At 46.6% G+C, this 15,472-nt stretch overlaps 1 protein-coding gene across 1 annotated transcript in view; it reads left to right on the forward strand.

The window, feature by feature from the left end:
• Window positions 1-816: 816 nt before the first annotated feature.
• The window catches only part of SLC6A1 (solute carrier family 6 member 1), a 72,685-nt gene continuing 58,029 nt past the window's right edge, over window positions 817-15,472 (forward strand). The window contains exon 1 of the mRNA XM_054281310.1: window positions 817-919. The gene's annotated coding sequence lies outside the window, so the exon portion shown is untranslated. The remainder of the gene's footprint in view (window positions 920-15,472) is intronic.

Genomic DNA, 15,472 nt, shown 5'->3' on the forward strand with positions numbered 1-15,472 from the left:
GACCCCAAGGGCATCCATCAGCCCTGAGGGGACGCACTGGCCCAGAAAGGATCCAGCAGCCCTGAGGGGACCCACTGGCCCAGAAAGGATCCAGCAGCGCTGAGGGGCATCTGCTGGCCCCGAAGGCATCCATAGGCCCCAAGGGCATCCATAGGCCCTGAGGGGCATCTGCCACTCCCAAGGGGACCCACCAGCCCGAGTGGGATCCATCAGCCCTGAGGGGACCCATTGGTGCCAAGGGTGATCCATCAGCCCCAGGGGGACCTACCAGCCCTGAGGGGGATCCATCAGCTCGGAGGGGACCTGCCGGCCCAGAAAGGATCCATCAGCCCTGAGGGGCATCTGCCACTCCTGGGGGGGACCCGCCAGTCCCGAGGGGACCTGTCGGTGCCGAGGGGGGTCTGGCAGCCCCAAGGGGACCCACTGGCCCAGAAAGGATCCAGCAGCCCTGAGGGGCTTCTGCTGGCCCCGAGGGCATCCATCAGCCCCACTGAGCATCTGCCACTCTGGAGGGCACCCGCCGGTCCCTAGGGGGGTCTGCCAGCCCTGAGGGGCATCTGCTGGCCCCAAGGGCATCCATCAGCCCTGAGGGGCATCTACCACTCCCGAGGGGACCTGCCGGTGCTGAGGGGGAATCCATCAGCCCCGAGGGGACCTGTCGGTCCCGAGGGGGGTCTGTCAGCCCCGGGGGGACCCGCCGGTGCCGAGGGGCGGTCCAGGGGCGGGCAGGGGCGGTGCGGGCCCGGCCTCCAGCCCGAGCGGGGAGGGCGCGGCGGAGCGGCGGGCGCCGAGCTTTAAATGAACATTAATATCGCTCGGGGAGGGCAGCGCCGGTGGCTCGGGACGGGCGGCGGCGGCGGCAGCGGCATCTCCAGCTCCTCTTCCTCCTCCTGCTCCTGCTCCTCCTCCTCCTCGGCAGGTAGGCTGTGCGCTGTGACCGCGGGCTCCAGCACGACTCCGAGCCCGAGCTTCGCGGGGGAAACGCGCCCGGGATGCTGCGGGATGCAAGGATGCTGCGGGATGCAGGGATGCTAAGGGATAAAGGGATGCTGCGGGATGCAGCGATGCTAAGGGATGAAGGGATGCTGTGGGATGCTGCCGGGGCTCAGAGGGGGACGCGGCAGCCCCCGGGGGATGGAGGCTGAGCCGGCAGCTCCTCGCAGGGCGGCGGAGCCCCGCGGGGAGCGGCGATGGCCGGGAGCTGCCGCCTGTTGCGGGCTGTGGGAGCTCGGGGAGGCTCCGAGCCGGCTCTCCGGGCTCCCCGAGCCGTGCCGCGCTCCGCGGAGCCTCCGCCGCTCCCTGCGCGCTCCGTGCGGGCTCCGCGGGCGCTCCCGGCACCGCGGGGCTCTCGGAGCCGTGGAGAGCTGGAGCGGCCTCGCCCCGATAATAAAAGTTCTTTGCAGAAGGCGGAGTGGTTGATTTTCTTTCGTTTGCTCCCCGAACGCGTCGCGGTGCTCCGCTCGCCCGTGGCTGCGGGAACACCAAGTGTCAGCCCAGCGCTCCGCTTCTGGCTTGTTGGGAATGGGTTTAAAGCTTTAGTTTGAATTTCAGGGCATCGGAGCTTCGCTCGGTTGCTTTAGAACTCGTTTAGAACTGTATTTTCAACGGAGACGAGTGAACTTTAAAGAAAATCAGGTCAGCCATAGATTCCGGGCATCAAACCCTTTCAGGTCCCAGAAATAGCCACAGAAGTAGCGTGACCAATTCTTTTTTCATGCACAAAGCTTTTTCCTTTTTATTTTGGTTGGAATTTCTGACGGATACCGGAGCTCATCAACTGGATCTTTTCAGCTTACTTTAATGAAATAAGCACGCTTTCCAAGCTTGCATTTTGATGCAATTATATTAGTCTCCCTTGACTATACGAGGTTTGAGTTTCCGATAGAGCTTGTAGTTCTTAAAATAACAATAATCTCTTTAGCCGAAGGTTTTTCTTTGTGCATTTTAGAGGTTTAGATTTATGGGAAGGTGAGGAAGAAGATGACTGAGAGGGAACATGGATATGAGCTGTTATGGGGTAAAGAATACGCTTGGGTATAAATGGAAAAGGTTCAGGGGGGACGTTTTATTTCAAATATTCTGCACTTGAAACAAGGCTGTCCGTAAGTTTTCGCATCTCTGATAAAGTCTCGAAACCAGCATTGACAAATATTTATCTTGCAGTAAGTGGGTCAGATGATAACATCTTCCACTGGATCTCTTACTTCTGTATTGGACAGCTTTGGTTGCTAAGTAGCTCTGAATTGCTAATCCCAAAGTCAATGATGTCATAATGACATCATCACATCCTTTCACCTGATTGATTCTCAGAAGAGAACAGTAATGAGATTTGATATACATGTCCCATCTCTTTAATATTCTTCCTCTGCTTCAGGGGATTTCCTGACCTGCCTGGCAAATTCCAATGAATCACACTGAGCTCTAGTAAAAAGACATTTCTTTTGGAGACGAGGTGGAACATTAAAGGGACAGTGGCTGCTCCTGGTCCTTTCAAAAGCTGAGGAACTTGGCAGCTTGTGTTTCAAATGTGGAGTTCTGGATGTGGAGGGCAGTGATTTAAAACTCTGGACTTAGTACATTTGTGTGCAGGTGTAAAAGTGGCTCGGGTTTCAAAGAGGATCAAGTCATGTAATGTGTGTGAGTTGGAGTGCTGGAGGTGCTGCAGGGGGCACAGAGAAAACAGGAGCTGTTTCAGCTGCCAAAATAAATTGCAATTCTAATGGTAAATGCATGAAATCTGTCAGGAATTGCCATGTTAAGAACGGTACTGAATGGTTCTGAAGACAGCTCAGAATTTATTTCTCTCTCTAATTAGGCAGCATAATTGGTAAGTTTGAAGGATTTTAACAGCAACACTGCCATCGCAGGGAACTCCTTGTAAGTGAGTTTTTAAATCTTTAGAGTATGGAACGTGTGCAGAATTGATGGCTTTGGTTTCTTCTGAGGTTAAAGGCACAAATGGTGTCATTTGCTGATGATCAGCAAGGACTGCTGGTTGTCACAGCTGGTTTGCATTGTGTGTGTCCACATGAGCATCATCTGTGTGAATTTCAGGTGTTTTCCTCCTCCATAGCTTTGTGATCATGAATTTCTCCACAGACAGCGAGTTTGACAGATTCCAGACAGGGCAGTGTTATATTTCAGGTGTGCAAGCCTTCCTTGGAGAAAGGGAGAAAGGAAAGCAATTTCCATTTGTTTTGTGGTTCTGTTGGTAAAGTGAAAATCTGAGCCTCTCTCAGAACATTCAGAGCCCAGCCTCACTTGATTGATGAATACCGTGGGCTGCTAAAACATATTTCAGAAGTAAACAATGATTTGTTGGCGTGGATGAGTTGGTGTTAATGTATTTACTGAAGGCACTGATTGCTGATTTTATTGCTGCTCCAGAGCTGCAGTGTTGGTGGCACTGTTAAGTCTAACAGAGTAGTAATTGAACATGAGGAGGGGGAATGAGTGGGAGGGCGGTGGGGGAAGATGTTTTTGGCTGTGTGTTTGAATCTATTCACCCTGTGAGTGCAATCCAAGCTCCAGATGCAAAAGGGAAATTTCTAAATAATCTGCAAGAGTTCTGCACTCCTCGTACTACACGCAGTGACAAATTTCCACAAGCTTTAGATTCTCTCTGGGATGACTCAACTACGAACAAGTGATTTGGAAAAACAATATTATCTCTGAAGAGAATCCTTGGTGACAATTTCTTTTCAAGTTATTTCAGGATTTTCTACTTACCATGATCTCTTCTAACTCATGCCTGCTTTGAACGTTGGAGACGAGAAATGAGTTTGGACTTGGGGATAAATCTGTGCCTTGCAAGTGCACGTTGGAGGGTCAGCTGTGACATTTGCATGGTTGTGCTTTGGATGTGCTGCCACATTTGGTTACATAAAGCAGAGCCTGCCCTGAGCTGGCAGGGCAGGGGTGATGCTGCAGCATCCCTGAGCTCTCTGAGCCGGTGACAGAGGGGGACAGAGCTCTCACACACGGGCTCAGCTCCTGCAGAGCTCAGACCAGGCAGCTGAGCCTCTGCTTGTGCCAATAGCAATGAGAAATTCAACCTTTAGGATTTTAAACCACAATCAATGTGCTTCAGAACCCGGCTGAGATGTTTTGTCCCCCTGGTTCCAGCCCTGTGGCTGTCAGGGTGAGGAGAGGCAGCGTTTCAGCCCCAGCTTCTGCTCCCGTCCTCAGCTCTGTGTGAGGATGGAACCAGGCACCAGCTGGATTATTGGATTTACATTTCTGCTTTTTAAGTGTAGATCTTTAAGGGGAAAATAATATCAATAACAGCTTCACCTGTGTGGGCCTTTTATAAGGGCAAGGCTGGCCGCTGGATATTTGAGATGTGTAGTGTGATAAGTGAATTCATCTGCAGCTGGATATTTATTGATGGAGGAAAGTGACAGAACATGGACAAGAATTCTCCCTTGTAAACTAGGAAGTAAAATAATTAATAATCCCAGGAATCTGCAGCAATCCCAATGATCTGCAACAATCCTAGTGATCTGCACTAATCCCATTCCAATGATCTGCAACAATCCCAATAATCTGCAGCAATCCCAAAAATCTGCACCAATCCCATTCCAATGATCTGATGCAATCCCATCCGAATGATCTGCAGCAGTCCCAAAAATCTGCACCAATCCAAATGACATAAAACACCCCCTGAAATTAATAAAATCACCCCAGATATTATATCTAACATTACCCAGTAGCTATGAAAATTCTATTTAAGACTTAAGTTAAGGAAACTGAGGTATCAATTTTTCCAAAATTTCTTTTCCACTCAAAGTTGGTTCTGAAAGCATTCGTTGTCCAAAAATAGAAGTTATCTAAAAATGATTCCTACAGTGAATTGTTAAGATGGAAAATTTTTATTTTTTTCCAGTTTTGATCTTTGTCTATGAGTTATATTTCAGAAGGAAAGTGATGTTGAGAGTGAACTCAGTACTGATTTCAGTCTGAAGTGCTTAGAGTAACCTTTGTGTAAACTGAATCTTTTCTGTGCAAAATGACAATTATTTGAATGTTTCACTAGAATGATGCTGCAATGAGAAACATTCAGTGAGAAATCAGTACTTTTTATACCAGTTGTAATCAGGAGTTTATCAAGTGATGCCTACACAGCTGAGGTTCATTCTGTAGCGTTACAAAATTGTGTAACAAGACTAAAATCTAGGATGGAATAAAAAGCCATGTTAGGGGTGCATAAATACATCACAAAATTTTCTTTTGAAAAATAGATGCTTTCATTTACCAATCAATGCATTCCTTTTAATACAAACTACAAATTCCTAAGGAAATTATCCCTGTCTGAGCCTGAACTCTGCTTGTGCAAGGAATTCTGATTCTTTCCCCTCTGTCTTTCTGAAATAAAGCAGACAAAACCCAAACTGCAAACTCTTTCCCCAGAGAGGTTTGTTCATCACTCCACAGCAGTGGGTGAAAAGTTTAGGGAAACATTTCTCATCTGAAATATGATTTCTATGATGCGTTGGGAGGCAAAGGGTGCCACCAATAATCCAATTAGTGTTGAGTTTCTGAGGTCCCCAGGATGAGGTGAGAGATGAGGAATCTGACTCCATGTTCTCAGAAGGCTGATTTATATTATATTATATTATATTATATTATATTATATTATATTATATTATGCTATACTAAAACTATACTAAAGAAAGAGAAGGATACAGACAGAAGGTTTAAAAAGAATCATAATAATATTTGTGATTGACTCAGAGAGTCCAACACAGCTGATGGTGATTGGCCATTAATTAAAAACAATTCACATGGACCAATCAAACATTCACCTGTTAGTAAACAATGTCCAGACCACATTCCAAAGCAGCAAACACAGGAGAAGCAAATGAGATAATTATTGTTTTCATTCTTTTCTGAGGCTTCTCAGCTTCTCAGGAGAAGAAATCCCGGTGAAGGGATTTTTCAGAAAATGTGACAGTGACAAATGAGTTACTCTGAGTTTTCTGATAAAGCCCAGGGAGCCACTTTACTGTTGGTTGCTTTGGTCTGGGATTTTTTTTCCTGCCTGGAAAGCATTGGAGACTCATCTGAAGACTCTTTTTTTTTCCTGGGTGAGTGGAGACTCGTCTAACAGCTGCCCAAAGAGAAAATCCTCATTTCTGCCAAGGTGATATTGCTAGGCGTAACACCTCCCTTGATTCCAGCCCCTCTGCCTGCCCCAGGCCAGTGTGCCCAGATGGAAGGAGGCAGCTGGATAAAAACAAGGATCCCAGGAATGAAACACAGCCTCCCGTACAGCTGGTTAAAAACAAAAATCCCAGGAATGAAACACGGCCTCCAGTGGTGGCCACAACAAGGGGGACACTGTTTGGTGCCCTTCTCCTCCTGGGCTGTTTGGAAAGGCCAAGGAAAGCCTGAGGAGATGCTCAAGCACTCACAGCAGCACAAATCCCCATCATGGCATTGCTGTTGCCCAGCCTCAGCGCTGGAAATTTTGCATTCTGCATCTTTGTTGCCTTCTGTAAATGTTACAAATAGCAGGAAGGGATGGATAAAACGACACAGATGCTTTAATTATGATTTGATTACAGAGCAAGCAGAGGAGTCTATTCTGAGGAATATGCAATTAGAGAAAATTCTGAGGACTATCTAACCTTCCGAAATTAAAATTAACTGGGATTATTTGAAAGGGGTTTGAACATCTCTGAAAAAAGAGATCATTCCTCAAGGATCCTGCTGCTCTTGTCTGCTGGATCCTCTCTGGGTTAGCAGATGGGCTTCAGGGTAACACAATGTCATCTTCCTCAGCTGCATGTGCTGCTTCCTTCACCTCCCAATCCCATTTTATTCCCATTTTAGCATCACTTGCTGGTCACCTACAGGAGGGTGACACAGAGCATGGAAGGAAACAGCCACCCCTGGGTTGGAGCATACAAAAAGGGAGAGAAGTTTGAGCATTCCTGGGTCACCAACAGAGTTTCTCCATCACACAAGCAGGAAAAATGGAGCTGTACATGCTTGTGATGCATGTTCCAAAGGGAAAGTGTGGATGGAAAATTCCATGCCTTTTCCTCTGGCAAATTATTGAATGGAAGGAAGCTATATGATTAAATATGTTAAGCTTCTCTGTGGGCTTAAATGGTACAAATGGGCTGGATTTAATTCCATTGATTCCGCTGGCTGTCGAGCACGAGCAGAATTCCAAATCTGTGCCGGGGCTGAGGAGCAGGAGTGTGAAACCACCGAAATCTCATCCCTGCATGGGGATCAGGGCTTTCTCTGCTGCCCTGAGCTGGCTCAGCCAGCTGCACAGGGCTGGGAGCAGCGGGTGAGCCTGGGCTGGGGGCACCAGCAGGGCACGGGGCTCTGGGGTTGTGCCCTGCACCCAGACGCTGTCGGGATCTTTGGCTTGTCAGAGTGACCCCAAGAAAAGTTAGAAAGTCTCTTTTCCCAGCCCGAGGACTTGAAGAAGGAGTTGGAGCTCTTCATTTCTCGATCTCAAGGTTGTTTATTGTTTCTTATCTATAAAATTCTTTCTCCTGTCCTGCTGAGGTTCGTCCAGCAGGACAGTTCCAGGCACTCTGCCTGCCCCCAAGGCAGTGTTATGTCTTTATACTAAAACTACGTGTACAATATTTACAATAACTTCCCAATACCTATCACCTGTGTTAGACAGTGAGCTTCTACTCTAAACCAATCCAAAAGTGCCAACATCACAGCAGAAGATGGAAGCCAAGAAGAAGAAGGAGAAAGGCTGGACACACCCAGATCCCTCCATCTTGCCCCCTGAACCCCCATTCCAGAAACCCCAAAATCTACTTTTCCACCCCATGATAACTTCACTATTATTCTACCTAAATTTGCTGATCTTCATCTAAGGTTGTTAATTTGTTCCATGGGTCAGAATCAAACCCACAGGTGTTCTGGGCTCCGTGCCAGGGTCTCTGAGCCCCCTGGCAGGGTCCTGGTGTCCTGGACAGCCAGAGGGATGCTCTGGGTTCCCACAAGCCACGACCCCTGGCAGCAGCACAGACCTGTCATGTTGCTCTTGCTTCCCCTCAGTGCTTGACACATTCACGAGCCAGGGGTAAAAGGGCTTTTTTGGGGCTTCTTTCCTGCAGAAGTTTTCACTGTTTGTTGTTTCTGTTTGAAATTGTGTGCAGAGAGCAATGTCAGCTCTCCAGCCTGGGGCAGCAGGGCCTGCCTGGACCCTCCTGCACTCTGCTGGGCTGGAATGCTTGTGGGTCGGGGGAGGAAAGGAGAGTGGCTCCCACCTCAGCCAGCCCTGTTCCTGCACTGTTTGAACCCATGAGAAAACAGGAAATGGGGCTTTGGTGCTGCCTGGATGCTCTGGGGAGGGCTGGGGTGCTGAGAGGGGCACAGCTGCTTCCCTCCATCCCCAGTGGGCATGGCTGACCTTGATTTTGACCCTGCTCACCTCCAGAAGACCCCAGAGCTGCCCTGAGAGGGAATGTGGCTGTCAGAGATGCTGCTCGGAACACTCAGAGAATCCCCGCTCCTCCCAACAGGTGCTGAGCACATTTAAGCTCAGCTTAATTCAGCAGCCTGTCAGGCTCCTTTGTCACTTGTAAGGACATTTTCTGCCACAGTGCCTTATTTATTTATTTATTTCAACATCTCTTTTTAGGAGCCTTCAAATCCTCCAACTTCAAAGCATTTGTGTGTGTTCCTACTGACCCATGTGTATTTCCCAGGGATAAACCCCAGGCTGGCAACCTAGGGATGATTTTTCAAGGGTCTCTTTAATAAATGAGGTTATTTATTTTCTGCCTGAAATTCCCTGGTTGGTGACTAAGAGGAACTTTGTATTAAGCTGTGCAGAGCATAATGAGGTTGCTGTAATGCTTTGATGTGGAAATGCTTAAATGCCCAAAAAAAAAAAAAAAAAGAAAGAAATGAAATGGTGTTATTGATGGAGCTTGCTTAAGGTATCTAGGGACAGTTTATATCAAGCAAATATAGATTATACTATAAAAGATTATAGATTTTGATAAAAGCCCTTTAAAACTCTAATAGCAGACATCATAAAAAGGTCAAAATCAAATTATTTTCCTGGACCATGCTGCTGGTGCTTACAAGCTGAGCCCTTTTTCAAAATAAAGACCTGTGTGATATCAATTAGAGAGGCACTAATGTTACAATAGATGTGCAGGGAGATTTGATTTCCTAACACCTATTACAAAGCTGCTCCTGGTGAAGATCCTGCCAGGGCAGGCTGTTCAATGTGTGGCAATGAAAGGCTGGGGTGGATTTGCAGCACGTTAGTCTCGCCTAATGAAGGAGGTTACATAAGAGTCCCTTCCCCTCAGCTGCTGGAGCTCTATTTCCCATGCCACTTTTTGCTTTCCATGCTGCTGATAGATTAGAAAAACCAGACTTTGCTGCATTTTCTTCTTTTCTTCTTGAGGCTGATTAGCACAAAGCAGCTCTGAGCCGTGGCTTGGGCACCAGAGATTCTGAGAGCCTCAAACCGCCCAAATAATGGAGCAGGATGAAGGATGCTGGTTGCCATGGGAACAGTGCATGTGCCACACAAGATAATGGCAGTGCTGTGGTGCAGGGATCTGTGCTGAATATTGATTTGAGCTCCCCTGCATTCCTTGGGAGCGCTGGGCTTTGCTGGGTGTTCCACCTGGTGAGGCAGAGCAGCTCATCAGCTGGGCTGGGGCCGGGCAGAGCTGGTTTTGCCATGGCATGGGGGAAGGAAGAGCAGGAATTCTTGGGGAGAATGATCAGGGTCACAGTCTTTCCTGGGTGTTGAGCTGGAGTTAATGAAGAGTTGGATCTGGGATGCTCCAGGGGAATGCACTGAATTAAAGTGACAATAAAACACCCCTGAAGCTGAACTTTCACCTGTGTAATGTTCCTTGTGGTGGCTGTCACCTGGACAGTGTCACAGTTCCCCTCTGTATCCATTCACGGTGGCACTGAAAAGTTCACTTGTGTCCCAGCTTGCCAAGGAAGAGTCTAATTAGTGACAGAGCTGTGAAAAATTGGGGGATACAAAACATCAACTCACTGGCAGCCAAACATCATCATCATCACCATCATCATCCTCATCATTATTGTTATTGTTATTATTATTATGGCAGTATTGGCCCTTTCCCCAAGCTGGGGCAAGGTAAAAAATGAAGGGTTTAATTTGGGGGAAGGTAAAACATGGAAGTTTTAACTTAGGAGAAAGTAAAACATGAAGGTTTCCATTTGGGGCAAGGTAAAACATGAAGGTTTTCATTTAGGGAAAGTAAAACATGAAGGTTTTTCATTTGGGGCAAGGTAAAACATGAAAGTTTTAACTTGGGGGAAGGTAAAACATGAAGGTTTTCATTTGGGGCAAGGCAAAACACAATGGTTTTAACTTGGGGAAAGTGAAACATTAAGGTTTTCATTTGGGGCAAGGTAAAACATGAAGGTTTTAACTTGGCAGAATTCTCTGTGAGCAGGATCACATTTGGTCCTGTTTTTTAGGTGAGTTTGGGATTCTTGCATTAAAATGAATGAAGCAGGATTGGTTCTGCTGTAATTTTTCAGCCTGAAATTCTGGCTCCTGGAATGACAAAGAAACTAGAATTATTGCTCCTCTAGCCCAGCTCCTCAGTAACAAAAACCAGCAAAATTTCCCCAGTGCTTTCTCTGCTTGGCAAGAGGCAGCTGGGGCCACTGTTGCTCGGGAGGATTGTGCAGATGAGGTAATGCAAATTAAATTCCTGTCCTTCTCATGTTTTCCCCTCCAGGAAGGGTGATGCCACAAACTCTTGCTTACCTTCAGCAGGATTGCTGGCACTTGGCCACTTGTTAGAGGAAATATTGTGTAATTATGGACTTTAGCAGGTTTTGGGAAATAATCTGAATTTTTTCATACCTGCCTTGTGCTCTTTGGACCTCCTGGTGTTGTCTGGATCAGCCTTAAAAGTACTGGACCTTTAGGAAATGTGAATTTCTGTGGCAGCTCTAATAAGATGCTTATCTTGAGGCAGAGATGGTGAACTTTAAAAATATCTGAGGTGTTATTTGTCAGAAATGTGTCTGGGAGGACGGATTTAGAAATTCTAGGCTGTTGTGCCCTGTGGGCACGATTTGCAGGTTTGTGTGACTTTGTTCTTCAGCGCAGGTCATGTCCAATGTGGTGCTCAGAGAGCCATTCAGTTTATTCTCTCCTGCTGGTTTTGCCTTTAAATCCTGCCACCACATCCCAGCTGAGCTCCCAGTTTTATTGCCAAAAATTCCAAAACCTGATTTTACAGGATCAGCTCCTCTGGATTTCTGGGGTTTTTGTACAGCCAGGACAAACTGAGATATCATTTAAGACATCTTTTGATAAGCAGGACACCTGCTCTGTAATGTACCAAAAGTTATATATTAGAGCACCTAAACACACTAGAGGAATTTGATATGTTTAATTAAAGCCATTAGGTTTTTTTTTTGTTGTTGTTATTTGGGATTTTTGGGGGTTTTTTTTGGTAATGTTTTAATGTTTTCTGAGTTTATGTAATGATTTTGAAGGTGAGAATCTTAGTCTTTTTTAGAAACAAAATCTATATTGGATTTAGGACGTGACCTAATTAATGAACTTAGACATTAGGCATGGCTTTAGATATCACAGATATTTAAGATTTTAGATATTAGATATTTAGATATTATATTTAGATATTTAAGATTTCTGCCTGAGTGAAACCTCCCGTGCCCTGTGACCCATCCCTCCAGGTGCAGCTGCTGTGCACAGCAGGATTGGGATTTCTGGCCACCTTTGCCTGTAAATGCACAAATCCACACCCAGCACCATTTGTGTGTGTGTGAAAATGTGTTCTCCCCCTCTCCTGCCCTCCCCTGGCAGTGGTTAGGATGATTTCTGGGGTTATGGAGCTCTCCAGCTCAGCTCCAAGTGAACAGACTGAATGTCAGCTGGAGCTTTTGCTCTGGCCCGTGCTGTGCACCCAGCTGGGAGTGGTTTGTCACCATAACGAGGTGACAATGTCGCTCTGAGCCAACCTGCAGCAGTGGCACAGCCTTTGAGTGTCACTCGTTTGTTTTTGGGCTAGTCCTGGGCAAGCAGCGCCTTAAAGAAAGCTCAGCTTTAGGTATGAGGGCAAGCAGAAATGTCTACAACCACACACAGCAGCCTGGCAGCCTGTGGGGTTTTGTGGGGTTTTTATGAGGTTTTAAGGGGTTTTATGAGGTTTTGTGTTGTTGATGTCTGTCAGCCTCTGCTCTGCACCCAGGAATTTCCCATACCAAAGTGGTGCAACATTTCATAAAACCAGTGTTTATACTATGATACCTCCTCAACTGCCATTTTTCTGGAAAAGCAGACTTTGAGGGGATAAATCCCAAAGCCACGTGAAAGACAGGGAACCTGGTGCTGCTGTTCCATGGAAAACCACCCCAATGCTCCCCAGACCCCACCTGAGCCCTCAGTGACCTCTCTTGGCTGAACTCCTCTGCCCTGGGAGGCACTGCTGATTGCTGGTGTCAGGAAAATTAACCCACAAACACCAGAGGTTTATGTCCAAAAGGAGACAGAGGGGTCCTTTGACTTTATCCCAATAAAGGGAGAGGCCATGGGGCATCCCCTGGGGTGTCTCCAAATTTTGGAGGATGCAGCCTCCTTTTTATCCCAATTTTCTGGCTGCATTTCCCTTCTCTCTTTCCCCATTTCTGAGGTACTTGAGAGGCACAGACTTCCCAAAACACCTGATACCAGAGATTTCCCTCCAATGCACAACCTTCCCTTTTAATTTTTAATTCTTACAGAATTTAAGCATTTCTCTTCCCCATTGTTTCTTTCATCTCTCAATGGCTAATTTCATTTATCAGCAATCTAAAGTTTATTTGTAAAAGCAAATATCTTTTTCCATTCATCAACCAGTGGAATCCTTCCCATTGTTTCTTTTATCTCCCAGTGTTGTTTAGCTACCAGCAGACCCACAGCTGGTTTGGAAAGACAAATCTGTTATTCCTCTCACTGGGGTGTGGTGCACAGCATTCTGTAATTCCCCCCCTGTTCACTGAACTAAAATTGGGATTATAAAGTAAATTACTCCTTTGTGGTTGGCCAAGTTTTAGGAGAGCAGATGTGAGAAAAAATGTGGCTTCTGCCCCTTCCCCAAACCCACAAAAGCTCTGTTTGCTGGCTGGAGCACAAAATTGTCCCAATGACCAGCTGTGGTGTTGAGAGGGAAATAAGAAGGAATATTTCTGGGGAAAACAGCAGGGAAGGGAGGCAAGTGTGTACCTTGGAAAGTGTAGGGGGACAGAATATAAGAAAATAAAATAAAGATGGTGTAGAAAGTAATCTCACCCCTAAGGAACTACAGCTGGGCCAATTACCAAAGATCAGGAGCAGGCCTGGCTTTACCAGGCCACAGCTGTAAGCAATGAGACGAAGATGCTATAAAAGGGTGGGGTGGCTGGGTGAGAAGGGAACTGGGGTCAGTGGCTGCTTTGTGTGGGAGAAAGAGGCAGTGCTTTGAGGAGGTACCCATGAGAAACACCAAGAAGGTGTGAAACTTTTGTGATAAGAAGACAACACCATGGTACCCTGCAATAAGATGCCAACAGATCAAGGGCACCTTCAGTCAGTTCTGGGACCACACCAGGCTGGGTGGGATGTGCATCTGCCAGAGGGATCTGGCCAGGCTGGATCCATGGGCTGAGGCACAACAGGACCCCATGCTGGGCTGTGCCCTTGAGTGACAATCACAGCCAGTGCCACAGGTTCCATCCCAGAGCTGGATTTTGGATGGAAAAAGCAGTTTGTTGTGGGGGAATAGAACGTAAGAAAATAAAGATAGTGTAGAAAGTAATCTCACCCCTAAGGAGCTGCAGCTGGGCCAATTAGCAAAGATCAGGAACAGGCCTGACTTTAACAGACCACAGCTGTAAGCAATGAGAAGAAGATGCTACAAAAGAGCAGGGTGGCTGGGTGAGAAGGGAATTGGATCAGTTGGCTGCTTTGTGAAGAAGGAAGAGTCAGTGCTCTGAGGAGCTGTCCATGAGAAACACCAAGAAGGTGTGAAACTTTTGTGATAAGGAGACAGCAGTGTGGAACCCCTGTGATGAGATTATAATAGGAAAGGCCTTGAATAAACCAACAGGAGTTTGCCCTGCTTGTATATCTGGCCCTGGCATCCTGATCCCTCCCCTGAGGAGCACAGGGAGGGTTTTGCTGGATCCCAAACTCCACCAAAGGGGGCTGGCAGTGGTTTATCCCTCAGAATTCCCTTTGAAGTGCTCCCAGCAGTCTTCCAGAGGCGGCAGCTTTGCGTGGAGACATGGTAGGATTCCATCTTCATGGCTGGCTCTGCTTCCCAAACCCAGGCAGGGCTGTAGGGAAGATTCTCCCCACATTTGCATCCAGCCACTCTGAGGATATCAATTTCCCCTGAGCGTGAGGATGGCTCTGCTTTTGCACAACAAGAGTTTCCAAGGAGGCACTGGAGTGACAAAAGCTGTTGCCGGGGGTCTCCAAGGCACTTGACAGGTTTATAGAGTGATGATCAACTGCTGGGGTAGTCCCAGTGGAAATTGGGTTTGATGGAAATAATAAAGAAGTGGAGGTGCTCAAGGACATCCACAGAAAGCAATTTGGAGAGGCCGTGGAACATTTGGATTTGTCTCAGTGTGATTCCTCCCACAGAAGGGAGCTGAGCTGTGACTGCTGGGATTTATTACAGCTTTATACCCTTTCATATGGAAAATTGAGCTGCAGCACGAGAGCCTGCTCCTGTCTTTATGCAGATTACATAAAAATAAATGGCTAACTGATGGTGGTAATATCTCGGGGAAGGTTCAAATGAAAATTCTCCAAGAAAGTCTTTTATTTTACAGGAGCCTGTATATCTTAACAAAGTGGTTTAGTAATAGACAAATATGCACCTGGAAAATGCTTAACTGGGCCTTTAAATATGTCCCAAAATTTTCTGGGTAATTTTTTTAAGTCTATTTTAAATAAAACCACGCACACTATTATGTTCAGCTCACATCTGTGCCAGCACTGACAGTGGTAGAAAGGCAACCCCATTTAGTTTCTTTTGTTCTTTATGTAAGAACTTGCTGCCTTGTCTTCTGAGCAACACAAAAGCTGTTTTATTTCAAGGAACACACACTTGCTGAGCAAACCCCTCAAGATTTTGTTTTGCCTGTCATGACACCACTACATTTTCATTTGGCCGCTATTTTTGAAGTTGTAGAAAAACCTGAACAGAATTGCATTGTAAGAACAGAGCTGCTTGTGTTGGGATTTGCTTCAAGAGCTTAAAAAAAGGATTGCTGAGAGGTGCCTGAGGCATGGCAGGTAAATATGTGAGTACCTGGTGGCTAAAATCCAGGTGTGTTGTGGCCACAGGTGAATTATTTTCATTTATGGATGTGCTGATGTTAGAGGTGAAATGGAGGGGCAGGGCAATAATCTTCTTTACTGAAATTCTTTGTATTCTGACTCCCTCCAAAGCTTGTGTAGCCTAATTTTAATCCCCAC

This window comes from Melozone crissalis, unplaced genomic scaffold (assembly GCF_028551555.1).
Source record: "Melozone crissalis strain CALT ecotype California unplaced genomic scaffold, PUWL_Pcris_2 ptg000029l_1, whole genome shotgun sequence".
NCBI classification, from domain to species: domain Eukaryota; kingdom Metazoa; phylum Chordata; class Aves; order Passeriformes; family Passerellidae; genus Melozone; species Melozone crissalis.